Source organism: Phyllobates terribilis, unplaced genomic scaffold (genome assembly GCF_046119375.1).
Source record: "Phyllobates terribilis strain yellow unplaced genomic scaffold, ASM4611937v1 Scaffold_5__5_contigs__length_657084704, whole genome shotgun sequence".
NCBI classification, from domain to species: domain Eukaryota; kingdom Metazoa; phylum Chordata; class Amphibia; order Anura; family Dendrobatidae; genus Phyllobates; species Phyllobates terribilis.
The window spans coordinates 478,821,389-478,838,094 of NW_027362765.1; the positions used below are offsets into that span (position 1 = coordinate 478,821,389).

The 16,706-nt window shown below is 48.9% G+C and overlaps 1 protein-coding gene across 1 annotated transcript in view; it reads left to right on the forward strand.

Moving 5' to 3' along the window:
• The window catches only part of PCDH15 (protocadherin related 15), a 2,836,044-nt gene that overhangs the window by 441,181 nt on the left and 2,378,157 nt on the right, over window positions 1-16,706 (forward strand). The gene's annotated exons all lie outside the window — the stretch shown is intronic.

The window sequence follows — 16,706 nt, forward strand, 5'->3', positions numbered from 1 at the left end:
TGTGCGGTTAGAAAGGTATGAGGAGATCCAGGATAGGGCAAGGTCTTTGACGCCAAAGGAAGAGAGGATCAGTAGTAGGAGGCAGTGGTCGACTGTATCAAAAGCAGAGGACAGGTCAAGAAGAAGGAGTACAGAGAACTGTCTGTTAGCTTTGGCTGTAAGTAGGTCATTGGTGATTTTGGTAAGGGCAGTTTCGGTGGAATGGTGGGGGTGGAAGCCGGATTGTCGGTTGTCGAAGAGAGAGATGAAAAGTGGGAGGAAAGTTCAGCGTGGACGTGTTGCTCAAGGAGTTTGGAGGTTAATGGGAGCAGCGATATGGGGCGATAGCTGGACAGGGCGGATGGGTCGAGGGATGGCTTTTTGAGGATGGGCGTGATTGTGGCATTTTTGAAGGCAGCAGGGAAACTACCAGAGGATAGTGATAGGTTGAAGAGATGGGTTAAGGATGGGATGAGTGTGGGGGTGAGGTTGGGGAGGAGGTGGGATGGGATGGGGTCGAGTGCACATGTGGTGAGGTGTGATTTGGAGAGGAAATGAGTAAGGTCTCTTTCCGTGATGTTGGGAAGGGAGGTAATAGGGGTAGGAAAATGGTGTGGAAAACAAAGGGGTTGTGGTGGTCGGACAGTAAAGACTTGCCGTGTTTGGTCAATCTTGTTTTTGAAGTGTGTGGCAAACTCCTCAGCAGAAATGAGGGAGGTTGGAGGGGGCAGTGGAGGGCGGAGGAGAGAGTAAAAAGTGTTGAATAGCTGTTTGGGGTTGTAGGATAGGGAGTAGAGATGAGCGTTGTTCTACTCGAACTGTTCGCCAATCTCAAATTCGAGCTGTTTTGGGCGGTGTTCGAGCCGTTCGGCGAACACGAACAATTTGAGAAAAATTTGGCTGTTTGAGGTTATGTTCGATAACTGTTCGTGCACCAAAATCATAACTGGATTTTTTCTCAGTAATGATGAAAATTAATGTTAATACGCAGTTTGAGTGTACAGCGGGGTGGGGGGAGGGGCAGGGGATGGACCTCTGCAGGAACAATGAAGATCTCCATTTTTTTTTCTCTTTCCCGCATTTACAGTGGGGAGGTGCAATCTGTCAGCCTATCAGCAGCGCACACACGGAGCGAAGTGCTTTTTTTCACACAAGCAAGGGCATGTGTCATTGGCAGTGTATGTCACATGTCCTTGCCCTATAAGACCAAGCCATTTTCCCCGTGGCCACCATTTTCTCACTGCTGCAGCTGCGTGTTAGACGGCACCGCTGTTGCTGTGTGCGCTATACCTTGTTAATTTCAAGCCAATTTTCGCACAAATATACAGAAAGCTTGGGAGTAGGGAATAGTTGTGATTGCAGTCCTTTTAAGGACTAGGTTACAGCATTTCCTACGACTTTTATCAGGCAGGTCTGTGCTCTTAAATAGATAGGTTGTGGGAGTGAAGACTAATTGTAATTGGAGTCCTTTTCAGGACTAGGTTACATCAGTTCCTATCAGTTTTTGCCAGGCAGGTCTGTGCCAGTGCTGTGCAAGTTTTTTTCACAGCATTTGGCTGAATCTAGCAAAGCTAATCCTTTTTGGCCTATTGCAGAGTGTGTTAGTCAGTGGAGTAGCCTATCTGTGTTGCAAGATATACCACCTGTGTATAGAATACCAATTTTTTTACTGCACCTAGTGAAGTAAAATCTTTTGGGCATAGCATCATTCTATTAGTCCATCTATACTGACCTCCATCAGGTTGCAATCTGAATCTAATTTTTTTCTGCATCTAGCTCTGAAAAAATATTTGGCCTTCTAGCAGTGTGTCGGACTTTCTCTATTAGTCCATCTATACTGACCTCCATCAGGTTGCAAATTCAAAATAATTTTTATCTGCATCTACAGTACCTCTGAAAAAATATTTGGGCTTCTAGCTGTGTGTGGGACTTGTATTAGTCCATCTATACTGACCTCCATCAGGTTGCAAACTGAATATATTTTTTTCTGCATCTAACTCTGAAAAAATATTGGGCTTCTAGCTGTGTGTGGGACTTGTTCTATTAATCCATCTATACAGACCTCCATCAGGTTGCAAACTGAATATAATTTTTTTCTGCATCTAGCTCTGAAAAAATATTTGGCCTTCTAGTAGTGTGTGGGACTTTCTCTGTTAGTCCATCTATACTGACCTCCATCAGTTTGCAAACTGAATATATTTTTTTCTGCATCTACCTCTGAAAAAATATTGGGCTTCTAGCTGTGTGTGGGTCTTGTTCTATTAATCCATCTATACTGACCTCCATCAGGTTGCAAACTGAATATAATTTTTTTCTGCATCTAGCTCTGAAAAAATTTTTGGCCTTCTCGTAGTGTGTCGGACTTTCTCTATTAGTTCATCTATACTGACCTCCATCAGGTTGCAAATTAAAAATAATTTTTATCTGCATCTACAGTACCTCTGAAAAAATATTTGGGCTTCTAGCTGTGTGTGGGACTTGTTGTATTAGTCCATCTATACTGACCTCCATCAGGTTGCAAACTGAATATATTTTTTTCTGCATCTACCTCTGAAAAAATATTGGGCTTTTAGCTGTGTGTGGGTCTTGTTCTATTAATCCATCTATACAGACCTCCATCAGGTTGCAAACTGAATATAATTTTTTTCTGCATCTAGCTCTGAAAAAATATTTGGCCTTCTAGTAGTGTGTGGGACTTTCTCTGTTAGTCCATCTATACTGACCTCCATCAGGTTGCAAACTGAATATATTTTTTTCTGCATCTACCTCTGAAAAAATATTGGGCTTCTAGCTGTGTGTGGGTCTTGTTCTATTAATCCATCTATACTGACCTCCATCAGGTTGCAAACTGGATATAATTTTTTTCTGCATCTAGCTCTGAAAAAATATTTGCCCTTCTAGTAGTGTGTTGGACTTTCTCTATTAGTCCATCTATATTGACCTCCATCAGGTTGCAAATTAAAAATAATTTTTATCTGCATCTACAGTACCTCTGAAAAAATATTTGGGCTTCTAGCTGTGTGTGGGACTTGTTGTATTAGTCCATCTATACTGACCTCCATCAGGTTGCAAACTGAATATATTTTTTTCTGCATCTACCTCTGAAAAAATATTGGGCTTCTAGCTGTGTGTGGGTCTTGTTCTATTAATCCATCTATACAGACCTCCATCAGGTTGCAAACTGAATATAATTTTTTTCTGCATCTAGCTCTGAAAAAATATTTGGCCTTCTAGCAGTGTGTGGGACTTTCTCTATTAGTCCATCTATACTGACCTCCATCAGGTTGCAAACTGAATCTAATTTTTTTCTGCATCTAGCTCTGAAAAAATATTTGGCCTTCTAGCAGTGTGTCGGACTTTCTCTATTAGTCCATCTATACTGACCTCCATCAGGTTGCAAATTCAAAATAATTTTTATCTGCATCTACAGTACCTCTGAAAAAATAGTTGGGCTTCTAGCTGTGTGTGGGACTTGTTGTATTAGTCCATCTATACTGACCTCCATCAGGTTGCAAACTGAATATATTTTTTTCTGCATCTACCTCTGAAAAAATATTGGGCTTCTAGCTGTGTGTGGGACTTGTTGTATTAGTCCATCTATACTGACCTCCATCAGGTTGCAAATTGAATCTAATTTTTTTCTGCATCTAACCCAGCCAATAGTTTTGGCCTAATACCGCAGTTTGGCCACTCAGCTCTGCTCGGTTACCATCCATTGTTTTTTTGTGCAAACAACTCCAGAGTTGTGAATTAGTTAACCACCAAAATGAGTGGAAAAAGGCCTGCTGCTGGTGGAAAGGGGAATAGGCGTGTTGGGAAGGGGAAAAAAGGTTGTGTCCGTGGGGTAGGTGTAAAAGCAACAGTAACATCTGCAGAAGAAAGACCATCTTCCAGCCAAACTAAAATGTCTACTTTTTTTAGCGGACAATGTGATAAGATCCCTTTCTTACGGCCACGCCAATCGCTACAAATTCCAGATGAGGCACAAAAACAGCAGGTGCTTCAGCGGATATCAAGTGCTCCTTTAAGTGGGCTCTCCTCCACATCAACTTCAACATCACAAATACTCCAGTCCTCAAAGGTGTCACCCAAATCGCACTTGCTTCCTCACAGCTCCCAAATCTCCAGCTGCCCGTCTGAGTATGAGGTAGAACAGATGGTTGAGTCTGCAGAGCTGTTTACTCATACTATAGCCTGGGAATCAGAGGTCGACTCCAGCGCTTCTGTGAATCCAGACGAGGAAATGATCTGCACTGATGCCCAGAATCTTTATGAGTCGGATCCAGGACCAGACGCAGAAGGTTCTGACCATAATGTAGACCCTCATTCCCAAACTGTAACTCCTGTTGGTGGAGACAATGAGGAAGACGATGATAAGACTCAAATACCTGATTGGAGCGACAACTTTAGTTTTTTGTCAGGGCAGGAACAGGTTGGCTCTGAGGACGACGGGTGTGATAACACACAGGGTGATGATGATGAGGTTGGAGATCCCACTTACTGTCAACCCACAGTCAGCCAAGAGATGAGGTCAGCAGAGGAGGTGGAGGAAGATGCTAGTGACGACGAGGTCAGGTTGCGCCTTCCTGGACAGAGACGTAGTACTGGAAGCACGTCAACAACTGCATCCTCAAACACAACTCTGCCTCTCACCACAAGTCGTGGTGGCTCTTCAGGTCGCATGAGTGCTAAGCCTTGCATAGCCTGGGCATTTTTTCAGATCGATAAAGATGACCCAACTCGTGTTATCTGTAACATTTGTCAGCAAAAGCTAAGTAGAGGCCAAAAAATACATAGTTTGAGTACTTCATGCATGAACCGGCACATGGACATGAAGCATAAGTTGCAGTGGGAAGCTCAGTGTGCTACAATGCGGCCTAGCCGGCCGGGCCAACCACCGTCTGCCATATCTTGTGCATCCGCGGCCTCTTCATCCTCTGTGACTGGGGGGGACAGCAGTCACACCTGTTTTGGGGCGCAGACCTGCCACCTCTTTACCCGCAACAGCCAGCGTGATTGGCAGGTCATCATTTTCTTTGGAGGTGGTAACACCAGCTGGTGTTGAGCGCTGTCCGACATCGATAGCACCACCTTTGGATCAAGGCAACCTAACATGTCCGCCTGCATCTTCCTCACAGACCGGCAGTTTGCCGGGGACACCCTTATCAACCCCGTCTAAGCACAATAGCCAGCCCTCGGTCCCTCAGATGTGGACAAGTAAAAGACCATTTCCTCCTAGCCATGAGAAAGCTAAGAGGTTGAATTTCACCATCTGCAAGCTCTTGGCTACAGAAATGCTGCCTTTCCGCCTGGTGGACACAGAGGATTTTCGAGACCTTATGTCCGTCGCAGTGCCCCAGTACCAGATGCCCAGTCGGCACTACTTCTCAAAGAAAGGTGTGCCTGCGCTCCACCAGCATGTCGCACACAACATCACCGCTTCTTTGAGAAACTCTGTGTGTGACAGGGTGCATTTCACCACAGACACTTGGACGAGTAGGCATGGACAGGGGCGTTACATGTCGCTGACTGGGCACTGGGTAACTATGGTGACAGCAGGACAAGGGGCTGCTGTCCAAGTCTTGCCGTCCCCACGAGTTGTGCGTCAATCCTCTTTATATCAAAGTTCCTCCACTGCTTCTGCCTCCTCAACCTCCTCTCGGTCTTCCACCTGCACCCAAAGCCTGTCTGGTCATGCCACAAGCTTTCTAACTGCGCAGAAGGGATCCTGCACACCTCCTTACTATGCTGGCAGTAGGGCTCAACGTCATCAGGCAGTTTTTACATTGAAATGTCTGGGAAATGTGAGTCACACAGCTGAGGAGTTGTGGTCAGCTCTGGAGAACCAATTTCATGAATGGTTGTCTCCACTGGACCTGAAACCAGGGAAGGCCGTGTGCGACAATGCTGCAAACCTGGGTGCGGCCCTTCGCCGGGGCAATGTCACACACGTGCCTTGTATGGCTCACGTGTTGAACCTGGTTGTCCAGCAATTTTTAGCCCACTATCCCAGACTAGATGGCCTTCTGCAGAGGGCACGGTCGCTGTGTGCTCACTTCCGCCGTTCGCATCCCGCAGCTCAGCGACTTACATCTCTACAGAAGTCGTTGGGCCTGCCACTTCACCGGCTAAAATGCGATGTGCCTACCCGGTGGAATTCAACTCTGCACATGTTGCAGCGACTGTGGCAGCACCGAAAAGCCCTGGTGCAATATGTTCTGACGTATAGCCTGGGCCAACGAGATTCAGAGGTGGGGCAAATCACGCTGGAGGAGTGGTCTCAGATCAGGGACCTATGCACCCTTCTGCACAGTTTTGAAATGGCGACGAAGATGTTTAGTGCTGACGATGCCATTATCAGCATGACTATTCCGGTGATTTACATGCTGGAGCACATGTTAAACAGAATTCGGAGTCAGGTGGTGGCACAAGAGGAGGTGGAGGAAGTAGAGGAGGAGGAGTTGTATGCGGAAGGGCTAACATCTGCAAGGTCCAGACGGTCGGCAGCACCAAGGCGGCAGGCATGTGAGGGTGGGGGAGATGGTTTTACCAGGGCGCATGGTAGCAGCCAAACTAGTGAGGAAGGTGCAGGAGCCCAGGAAGAAGTGGAGGACGAACTGATGGAAGACTCATCAGATGAGGGAGACATTGATCACATTTCTGTTGTGCGAGGTTGGGGGGAGAGGACAGAGGAAGGAAGCATGATTGTTACCTCGCCACCAACACAACAGGGACTTGGTGCTCCTGGATGCGCAACACACATGAGTGCCTTCTTGCTGCACTACCTGCAACATGACCCTCGAATTGTGAGAATTAGAAATAATCCTGACTACTGGGTTGCCACACTGTTAGATCCCCGGTACAAAAGTAAATTTGCAGAAATTATTCCTGCCATAGAAAGGGATGCACGCATGCAGGAGTATCAGCAGAGACTGTTGCAGAATCTTACATGTGCTTTTCCACAAAATACCAGTGGTGCACGTAGTGAATCTCACAGTTCCAACTTGCCAACCGTGGGACCGTCAAGTGTTCAGCACTCAAACCGTAACAGAACCACAGTATCTGCTGGTAACATCAATTTTGCGGAATCATTTCACCACTTTTTTAGCCCATCCTTTGCAAGGCCACAGGAGACAAGAAGTCTGGCACATAGTCAACGCCTAGAGACGATGGTACAGGAGTATCTCCAAGTAAACATTGAAGCCACGACTGTGTCACTGGACCCTTGCTCTTTTTGGGCTTCCAATCTGGATAAATGGCCGGAGCTAGCCACTTACGCCTTGGAGATCTTGTCATGCCCCGCAGCCAGCGTTCTGTCTGAACGTGTGTTCAGCGCTGCTGGTGGTGTGCTGACAGATAAGCGCACGCGGCTCTCCACTGATAATGTAGACAGACTCACGTTCATAAAGATGAACAAATCATGGATCCGAAACGACTTTTCTACCCCTGTGTCATCCTGGGGAGAGTAAAAGCTTGATGATTGGTTAAAATCACCCTACCAACCGTTTTAAGCTTTCAAATTACTAATCATGTTTATCTGTATCTTGACTGGAAAATAATTTGGGCTTTGTAGCAGTGTGCAGCACTGATCCTATTAGGCCATCTATACTAAAGCTTCACCAGATTTAAAATTAAAAATAATTTTTAGCTGCATCTAGCCCGGAAAATAATTTTGGGGCTCCGAGATGCGCAAGGCACATAAGTGCCTTCTTGCTGCACTACCTGCAGCATGACCCTCATATTGTCAGAATTCGAAGTAATCATGACTACTGGGTTGCCACACTCTTAGATCCCCCAAACTTTTCGATCAACCTTTTCATTTTAATAAAGACCAAAAAAATGGTCATTTTTGAAATTATAAGCATTAGCAGGTTGTTAGAAACTGAAATCAAACAGTTTTCAACTCAAAACTTTATTCTAGGTGATGTTACATTTTCACATAGGACCCCTTGTTCGAAAGGAGCTTCTGAACTCTCTCGTCCATTGAATTTGTCAGGTTTTGGATGGTTTCTGCTTCAATTGTTTTGCATGAGGACAGAATACCCTCCCAGAGCTGTTGCTTAGATGTGAACTGCCTCCCGCCATCATAGACACTCCTTTTAATGATGCTCCAAAGGTTCTGAATGGGGTAGAGGTCAGGGGAGCATGGGGGTCACACCATAAGTTTGTCCCCTTTTATGCCCATATCAGCCAGAGATGCAGATGTTTTATGTGCAGCATGAGATGGTGCATTATCATGCAGAAAAATGATCTTGCTGTGAAATACACGGTTCTTCTTCTTGAACCATGGCAGGAAGTGCTGTTTGAGAAAATCCACATACATTATGGAGTTCATCTTTAGCGCCTTCAGGGATCCTAAAGGGGCCGACAATCTCTCTCCCCATGATTCCAGCCCAAAACATTACTCCACCTCCTCCTTGTTGGCGCTGTAGCCGTGTTTGCGTGGGGTGTCCATCAACCAGCCATCCTCCACTCCATCCATCTGGACCATCGAGCGCTGCACGGCACTCATCCGTGAACAAAACAGTTTTGAAATCAGTCTTCATGTAATGTTTGGCCCACTGGAGCCGTTTCTGCTTGTGTGAAGTGGATAGAGGAGGTCGACAGGATGGCGTATGCACAGCTGCAAACCTCTGAAGGACCCTGCATGTTGTTGTTCGGGGGACGTTGGAGGCACCAGCAGCTTCAAAAACTTGTCTGCTGCTATGACAAGGCTTTCTTGCCGCTGCTCTTTTAACCTGACGTAATTGCCTGTAGGAAAGAGTCCTCAATTTGCCCTTATCAGCACGCACACGTGTGTACTGTGAATCAGCTACATACTTCTTGATTGCCAAGACACTTCATCCTGATCATCGCACAATGTTGATTGTAGTCATGCCTTGACCTAAACACTCCACAATTTGTTGCTTCTCAGCAGCCGACACATCCTTTTTCTTTCCCATTTTGGCAGAAAATGTAGGCTGCTTAATAATGTGAGAGAGCCTTCTTAAGTAGTCTTGCCTTTCATTGGACACACCTGCCAAACTAATTAGCACAGGTGTCTGCAATTGCTTACAGTGATATAAAGAGCCCTGACACACATCACCATCAATGAGTTTAACTGACAAACAAACAAATTCTTCCCTTATCACTCCTAAACACTTTTTGCATAATAATTTGGAACGCAGTGTACATGTGCTTTTCCACAAAACACCAGTGGTTCACGTAGTGAATCTTACAGTTCTAACTTGCCAACCGTGGTCTGTATGGAATTGTTCAATAAAGGGCCCAAAATTAAGATAACATAGATGGGAGAGGTCTCTATGAATAGGAATTCCTAAGTATTTGATACCCTGTGAGGGCCAGGCAAAGGGAAAGTTGGACTGGATGGAATCCTATATGGATTTGGGGAGGGAGACATCGAGGGCCTCAGACTTCGCTGCATTGATTTTAAAATTTTACCATGTAACAAAGTGATCTATTTCAGCCATAACAGCAGGGATGGATATATGTGATTGAGTGATATATACTAGGACATCATCAGCAAATAGAGAGCACTTGTACTCGGTGCCTCCCACCTCAATCCACCTAATATTGGGGTTATGGCGAATTGATGAGAGCAGGTGCTCCGTCACTAGGATGTATAAGAGAGGGGACAGAGGACATCCCTGCCTTGTCCCATTGGTGATTGTGAAAGGTGATGAAAATGTTCTGACGCACCCCCTGGGCCTTGGGACACCCGGAGCCGGACCCTTTTTGGTGGATGCTGGTGGTTGTAGTCTTCGTGGTGGCGACCCGATTCCGTGGCTCAGGGCGGTCAAACCAGTGGCGGAACTATTTATGTGGTTTTGATGTTTAAATGTCCGACTACGCCACCCGTGGATTGCGGTCAGAGTGAACCGCCGCTACAGGGCAGACCGCTGAGGCTGGTGTTGTGGGTGCAGCAGAGCATAGCATAACTCCCCACGGGAGGAGTATAGCCTCAGGGCAGTGTATGCGGAGGATGGGGGTGATGGTGCAGGGCAGCAGCAGTAACGACACGGAGTCAGTGATGCAGTCCAGGGCCTTGACTCACAGTTCTTATTATCCAGACCACGTCTGCAGGTAACGGCTGCCCACGTCGTACTGTGCTCACAAGGTGAGGGGCTCAGACAACTCCCAGATAACTTTGGAGCACTTCACAGGACCCCCTTTGTGTGTCCTTTGTCTGGCCTTTCTTTCCAACACTTCAGTCCGGCTGCCTCGGGCCTCCTCTTGGTAAACTTGGCGCCAGCTTCCCTGACCCTATGTGGTGCCTTCCTAGCGGGTGTAGCGAGGGGCTGCGCCACATAAAATGTCAGAGCCTCCGGTTTCTAGCTGAGGGTCATTTCCTGCCTCCACTAGTTCGGGGACCGGTCTCCCCCTTTGGCCTGACCCCTCCACGCAGGTGGATTTGGGCGTGCGGTGGCGACTCGCCCGTCCGCACCCCTGGGATCCCTTCATTCCTCGTTCCTGGAGCCTTCTCCGCTCCTCTTCCTTCCTTCTCCCTCTTCCAGGCCTGGGCCTCTGTTACTAGGCCCGCCTCCGGAGCAGAGCTCATGCAGAGCCCCTGCTCCCTGCCACTTCTGCTCAGACTTCTCTGCACTGAACTAAGATGGTGCCCACCTTTTATACTCCCTTCTCAATGCACCCAGGAACTGCTTCCTCCCTGCTCCTGCACTACAGGGTTCCCCTTCCTCAGTGTTCCCTCCCCCCACTCCAGCCAGGGACAGGGACTGTCGTGCCCATCTCAGGGGCATATTGGTCACCCTGCCCCACGGCAATGTGGTGTAATGCATGCAGGTGTCGGGTCCTGATCCACACTCCATCCTTACCTGAGAGTGAGATATCACACCTCTGGGTGAGGTGCAATACGTCTGTAGCAACCGAGCCCTCAGGGTGCTACAGTTCCATTTATCTTCAGCCTAGGTGACGTATTGCGATACAGGGCCGTGATTTTGGCTATAAAAGGGTCCCCTAGACCCCTACCCCAAGCTTTTTAAGAGAATCATATATGGCGTGCCAGGAGACTCTATGGAATGCTTTCTCAGCATCCAACGAGAGTATCTAATTACAAATTTTTAACTGCATCTAGCCCAGGAAATACTTTGTGCCTAGTAGCAGTGTCTGCTAGTCAGCGGATTATCCCGGCTGTTAAGCAAGCTACACCACCTGTAGTTTAGACACTTAATTTTTTCAAAGGAAATGCTTCGGGACCATGGGATACTTAGGACAGAGCATCAGGAGGCACCCCAAGGCATAGGGGCTGGGACTGGCAGTAGGATGCCTTGCGGTGGACAGCCGAGCTTGATCCTTTTAAAAGCTTTTTAACTGCAGCAGCTTTAGTGGGCGCTACTGGAGCTGGAATTACCGCGGCTGCTGGCATGAGACTTGCCCTCCAATAGATCCTTGTAAATGGATTTAAAGTGTATTCATTCAAATTAGAGAGACAATTTAAATTAAAAAGCTTAGAGCTGCCTCCACCACAGGGTGGCTCACTCGACCCACCAGCGGACAGGCACCAGTATTGGGAGAGGGGGGCTGGCCGTCAGGGTTCACCGCGGCTCTGGCACAAACCCGGCGACACGGAGGTGGCACGGGCAGGAGCGGACTGGCCGTGTCGGCTTCTCATTTTTTGGATTTTAGAAGGGCATGACATGCCTATATCTGTGTCTCCCCCTCCTTTTACTCCTCCACCTCTTTTCTTTTCGCATGACTATATGTACTTGTCACTTTTCCATGTGTTAGTTATGTCTTCTGAGCAGTTTGTCAGCTTTTGGACACCTTTGAAGGTGTTTTCTATGTGTTTCTATGTGTTTTTGTTTGCCTGCCATTGGTTTTAACGGTGTTCGAAGGTGTTCGACGAACAGTTCGACGAACAGTTCTGCGAACACACGGGTGTTCGACGAACCTAACCGAACTCGAACACTACGGGGGTGGCTCAACACTAATAGGGAGGATATGAGGGTTGTGAAATATGCCTGATTAGCAGAGGTGAGTGCTGATTTGAATGCGAGCGTTGCTTGTTTGAATGCAGTGAAGTCATCTTGAGTACATGTTTTCTTCCAACGCCGCTGCGCAGCCCTGGACGCTTGTCGAAGCTGTTTAGTTAGGTTGGTGTGACAGGGTTGCCTGTTGGCTCGTCGCACTCTGCAATGCGTAAGAGGGGCAATCGAGTCAATAGCTGATGCGAGAGACTGACATTGTAGAAATCAGTGGTGCTGTCTGTGTCATGGAGTGAGGATATGGATGTCAGTGGTAGAACAGAGTCAGAGAGTGTGTGGGTGTCTAGATGTGCAAGGTTTCTGCGGGGGTGTGCTAGCTGCCGGACGTGGGTGACAGGTGAGGAGGACAGGGATGAGAATGTGAGTAGATGGTGGTCAGATAGGGGTAGGGGGGAGGTTGTGAGGTTAGATAGGGAGCAGAGTCGGGTGGAGATGAGGTCTAGTGTATGTCCATCTGTGTGGGTGGCTGAGGAGGACCAATGAGTAAGTCCAAAGGATGAAGTAAGCGACAAGAGTTTTGATGCTGCTGACTGGCGAGTGTCAGTGGGGATGTTGAAATCACCCATGATGATTGTGGGAATGTCAGTCGAGAGAAAGTAAAGAAGCCAGGTGGAGAATATGTCGATAAAGGCAGTGATTGGGCCCGGGGTCGGTATATGACAGCCACTTGGAGGTTGGAGAGAGAGTAAATGCGGACAGAGTGGACTTCAAAAGAAGGGAGAATAAGGGAGGGAAAAGGAGGAGTTGGGCTAAAGGTGCAATTGTTAGAGAGGAGAAGACCCACTCCTCCACCATGTCTGTTTCCAGGGCGAGGAGTGTGGGTGAAGTGGAGGCCGCCGTAACACAGCGCAGCAGGGAAGGCAGTGTCAGAGGGTGTCAGCCATGTCTCTGTGATGCCCAGGAAGGAGAGATGACGAAAGTTAAAGAGGTCTTGGACAAAATGGAGCTTGTTGCAGACAGAGTGTGTGACGCGCCCCCTGGGCCATGTTTGGGGAATACCCGGAGCCGGATCTGTTGGGGGTGGTAGTCCTCGTGGCGGTGACCCGGTCCGTGCCCAGGGTGTCAAACTAAGTGGCGATGTTTTTAGTGGCAGATGTGATATTGTTCGACTACGCCACCCGTTGAATGCGGTTACGAAACCGCCACTGCAGGGCAGACCGCTGAGGCTGGTGGTACAGTTGTGCAGCGTGGGTAGTATAACCCCCAACTGGAGGGGTATGGCCTCAGGGCAGCGGAAGTGGATAATGGGGATGGTAGAATTGCACGCAGGCACCAGGAACCACTCAGAGACGGTGCGGTGTAGTTCAGGGTCTTTACTGGTGACAAAGATAGACCCTCCCGGGAGTACTGGCTAGCGGTCGGGGTCTGGTCAGTCCGTGAGCAGACAGGATCTCCCCTGGCCAGGCGGAGTTGTAGGCCTCCCCAACTAACTGTACTCTTCTTGGCTACCTTGCTAGAAGCGGGTAAAAGTAGCCCACGTCCCTGAGTGTACCGTGTGGTGCTCACCCGTATGGCCGGTGACTCGGGGCCTTCTGGTAGCCTCCGCTCCACGACGGCGGTGCTGGTCCCTTGCGTGTGACCGTGCCTTCGGGTTTCTTGGCCAGAGGACTTGAAATCCCCTGCCGGTCGGTTTCTGCTGCTGGGTATGGAACAGTCCCCACAGCCTCGGACTCTGTGTCCGGTGAGATCTCTCCAGTCCGGGCGAGCTCTACAGCTTCCAGTCCCGGACTCCTTTTATCACTGCTCCCACAGAGCTCCTGTTCTTATTTTCCCTGTAACTGATCCACACCAGACCAGACTGTGTCTCTGTCTCTGTCTGTGTTCTCCCCTAACCCCACCTCAGCCCCAGTTTATATAGGGGAAGTTCTTCCCCTCCCAGGACTGGGCAGGAGGTGTGGCATGCTTAGGATTCCTGACCAGGAGACCTCCCACCTGCTCACAGACGTAATATTGCTATTACTGTGGTAACCAGACCCCTGGGGTTACACATTCCCCCCTAGTAAAATTTAGTACTCCGGGACTAAACATATTTTTGAAAACATAACAGGGTATAAACAGGAACAATGCAATAAAGAAAAACACGTTAAGGTGGTCACGGCGTGTCCGCAACCGGGTGCAATTTTTGAAGCAAAAAGGGTGTCCATTTCACCAAAGAACAGGGAGCCGTAACCAGGTAGGGGTCTGTCCTGCCCCGAGTCTTTAACAGTCTTTAGTCCGTTCCTGGGTTACGCTCCAAACATATATAAAATAGAGTTCTAGTAAATCCACAAAAGACACCTATAACATAACTGGAAAAACATAATTATTTACAAGCAACAGTAAACAGGTAAATACCAATAAAACAGTTTGAACACTTTAGATCCTCCAACGTACGGGCAACTGGCCTCTAGTGGCCCTAGTAGACCTACGGAGCTGACTAACTGGTCCTGCACTACAGGGTGTAGGAGCTGTTAAAGGTAAGCTGGGCAGCTGTCTACGGACTCTTTGGCTCACTAGGGGCACGGCAGGCTCACTATAAGCAGAGGGTCGATTCTCCTGGTCTGCTTGTGTGGGGTCTTCTGCCTCCTGGACCGGCTGCTCTTCCAGCTCTACCTGTTTTTCTGTAGGCACTTGGGATGCTGGCTGGAGGAAGGTGAGGACGGGTACCACAACAGCGCCATTTACTTGTGTCCAAGATCGAGGGAAGTCTCCGAGTACAGTACTGACCATCTCTTCCCTTTCCTCTGCGGGTCGAGGGTTTTCTTGATCTTCTTCAGGGTTTCGTAGCTGCTTGGGACACTTCTTCAGGTGATCTCGGGAGACAATGGCTGTGGTTTCTCCTCCATCATTACTGATTGTGCAGACTTTCGGGTTTTCATGGCTTGATGGCAGTACGGTGTACGGGTCCTTCTCCCACTGGTCGTCCAACTTGTGGAGCCGTCTTTTCCTCTTCAAGACCTGCTCTCCAGGTACCAGGGGAACAGCGGGAGCATACTGATTGTAAGTCTTCTCCTGTCTTTCTCTTGCTTGACGGAGACTTCGCTCAACGCTCTCCTGTACTTTCCGGTACTGCTGCTGCCTCTCTGTGTCCCAGTCTGCTTCTGGTGAAGTGTCCTCGGGTGTCAGGACTCCCATATCCAGATCAACAGGCAGCTTACCAGGTCTTGCTCTCATTAGGTAAGCCGGGGTACAGTTGGTAGAACCTACAGGGATGTGGTTGTATAGGTCCACCAGATCAGGCAGTTTCTCAGGCCACAGACTGCGTTCTTCCAGGGGCAATGTTTTCAGAAGGTCTATCACCACCTGGTTCATCTTCTCGCAGAGTCCATTGGTTTGCGGATGATATGGTGTTGTTCTTATCTTCCGGCAGCCATACAGGGTGCAGAACTCCTGGAAGACTTCCGCTTCAAAGGCAGGTCCTTGGTCCGTCAGCACCTGCTCTGGGTATCCGTGTGGACGGCAGAAGTGCTGCTGGAAGGCTCTTGCTGCTGTTTGAGCCGTTAAGTCCTTGACGGGGACTACAACCAAGAACCGGGAATAGTGATCCACGATGGTCAACGCATAGACGTAGCCACTTCTGCTGGGGGTCAGTTTTACATGGTCCAAGGCTACCAGTTCCAACGGCTGCCTGGTGACGATGGACTGCAGGGGAATCTTCTGGCTGGCACGGTTCTTCCTTCTTAGGTTGCATGGGCCACAGTCTCTGCACCACCTCTCGATGGTTCCTCTCATGCCTACCCAGTGGAACCGCCCGCGCAGCAGGAACTCCAGCTTCTTCCATCCGAAGTGCCCAGCTCCGTCGTGGTATGCCTCCAGTACCATAGCCGCGTCTCTTCTTGGCACCACTGCTTGCCAGATCAGTTCATGCGTCCGGGAGTTAACCATTCTGCGGCACAACTTCCCCTTGTAAAGGAACAGTTGACTCTTCTCAGCCCACAGTTGCTTGGTCTCCTCCGGAGCGTCTGGGTCAAGGCGGGCATCTGGCTGAGTCAGCATCTCCTTCACCCGTCGGACGGCGGGGTCACTGTCTTGCGTTTCCGCCCAGTTGTAATGAGGTAAGGGGTTGAACGTAGTGGATTGCTTACCCCTTACACGGTGGGAAAACTGGGTAGTCCCATGACGGTGGAACGCGGGGAGTTCAACCTCTTCCAGTTCCTCTGGATCTTCCCCTACGTCCGGTAGGTTTGGCATTCTGGACAAGGCATCCGCGTTGGTATTGGAGCGTCCTGCCCGGTATTTGATCGTGAACTCATAGTTGGACAGGCGGGCCATCCATCTTTGCTCCAGGGCACCGAGTCTTGCAGTGTCCAGGTGTGTCAACGGGTTGTTATCCGTGTACACGGTGAACCGGGAAGAGGCGAGGTAGTGCTTAAAGCGTTCAGTGACTGCCCACACCACTGCCAGGAACTCTAGCTTGAATGAGCTGTAATTCTCAGGGCCTCTTGTAGGTTTAGTGCATAGTCCCTAATATTCTCATGTGCTCGCTGCTTGCACCCGTAGAATCTAAGCTTGATCTCGGCTGAGGTACGGGTATCAAAGGTGTCCTTCAGCCGGGCTAGTATCTCTGCGACAGTCCTCCTCCTCCCAAGTGGCCAGGACTTTACCTCCCTTTGGGCTGCCCCTGTTAATTGAGCCACCAGGATGCTCACTTTTTGCTCTTCTGTGAGGGGGTACACCTGGAAGAGGCTATCCAGCCTTTCTCTGAAGTCATTTAGGGTATGTGACTCCCCTGAGTACTGGGGTAGC